The sequence below is a fragment of the Amphimedon queenslandica genome, unplaced genomic scaffold (genome assembly GCF_000090795.2).
Source record: "Amphimedon queenslandica unplaced genomic scaffold, v1.1 AMPQUscaffold_13135, whole genome shotgun sequence".
NCBI lineage: Eukaryota > Metazoa > Porifera > Demospongiae > Haplosclerida > Niphatidae > Amphimedon > Amphimedon queenslandica.
Window position 1 is genome coordinate 89819 of NW_003546629.1, and position 1847 is coordinate 91665.

At 34.9% G+C, this 1847-nt stretch overlaps 1 protein-coding gene across 1 annotated transcript in view; it reads left to right on the top strand.

Annotated features, from left to right (window-relative positions):
* Positions 1 to 1847, top strand: part of LOC109585011 (putative golgin subfamily A member 6-like protein 3) — a gene marked incomplete at its 3' end in the record, with an annotated part of 7983 nt that overhangs the window by 806 nt on the left and 5330 nt on the right. The gene's annotated exons all lie outside the window — the stretch shown is intronic.

A 1847-nucleotide genomic window follows, 5' to 3' on the forward strand; every position in this document is an offset into this window, starting at 1 on the left:
TTGATAATATGTACATGGTCCAAAGTACAATGTACAATGTTACTTGGTGTATGCAATCTACATGTACATGTATTCATAAACTTTGGACTTGGCCTTTACTTTTGAAGAATGAAAATGTATTAACAGTTACTGTATACTCTACACATACATGTATACAGGGTATGTATGGTGGATGGATCTGTGTCTATGTTTTTTTCTATACTAGTCTAGCCATGTGTCTCTGTGTGTTCAACTTATTTTAAATAAATTCAATTACTAATACACTGTCCCCCTCCCTCTCTCTCAGTCCTTACAAGATGAAGGTCGTGAGCTACCCAATGGAGTCTACACTACAGCCTCGCCACGTCCCAATGCTTACATACCTGACAGCGAGACAGACTTACCTCTTCCGAAACCTTATGGTAACCATGCCCCCTTCAAACCCACTCAACCTGGGGCCAACATACGACACATCAGAAAACCACACCTACCTCCGATTGACATTTAGTGACTGGTTTTATTAAGTTATAATTATTCAATAAAATAAGAAACCATTTACATGTAGATTTAAAGTAGACAAAATTACTTAATACATGTACTTGTACATTGAATTTAACATGCTGCAGTATAATGGTACGTGATATGCAGCCGTAAAATTATAACTGGAGACTGAGGGGGCAAATGGAGGTATAGGAGGAGGAGCTAATATGAGACACCATGGAGCAGAATGATCCATGAATTTAATTTATTATGCTGTTTTTATGTACTGTTAATGTGTATGTATGTTACTGTGTATTATATGCACAGGAAGTATTGTTAGTAATTATAGTAATTCAATTTATAGTAATTATACTGCTTCTAAATAGCTAAGATATTTAATTAATGTGAGAGCAAAAATTACTAAAGATTATGATTAAAACAAATCGACAACTGATTCACGACTATCACTGAGTCTAACATCAGTAGAACTTGGTACAATTTCTCTCATTTGTTGATCAACAGTTAGATGTGATTCAGTGACATCTAAAAGAGGTTCGTCATCTTCATCTTGTTTCTTGAATAACTTCTTAATTAGAGCATCATAGCATTTCATGTGTGATAACTGCAGGTAAAGATGATAAACAACAATCAAAATAAAACTAAAAATAAAAACAGATAAACAGGTATTGTACCAGATCAATACTTTACTCTCATCAGTAAAAGCTACAGATAGACCAACCATGATACACAAGTTAAACAAGAACCAAACTTCAAGTACATTGTTCATTCTTTTCTTGTAAACTCCACGAAAACAATGACCTAATGATAGCACAATAGCTAACACTGTCAATAGCATTGTTAATAGGAAGTGCTGTGACTGAATGAAACTGTCAACTAAGGTAACTGATAATAGTACTGGTATCCTAGCCACTAGCAGTAGACCAGGCCAGAACCGATAGTCATCTTTCATTGGACCACTATAAGCATCAATAATAGGCTTGAAACGATCCCAAATTTTCTTTAAAAGTTTTAAATTTGAAAGATACCTTTCGTAAAAAGGATTAAGTAAAAGGAACAGTGTGTATGGTATGACAAAGAAAACAGACACCAATAGGCCAAATCCAAATAGTCCAGCATGCTTCCCTTTAGCATATTCAACAGTAGGATCCTCATACCATAAACTAACTGATCTTACTGACTCATTTCTACAGTGAAGAGTTACCTCACGCTTGTGTAGTACAATAACAATAGTACGTACTAGTTTAGTATATGAGAGAAGGAAGAGTGTAGATAGAACAGGAACAGCATGAGACCCCATCAGTCTTGATATCTTACCATATCTCCTACACAATTGTATAATGATAATGATAATGATCCACAGGTAGAGA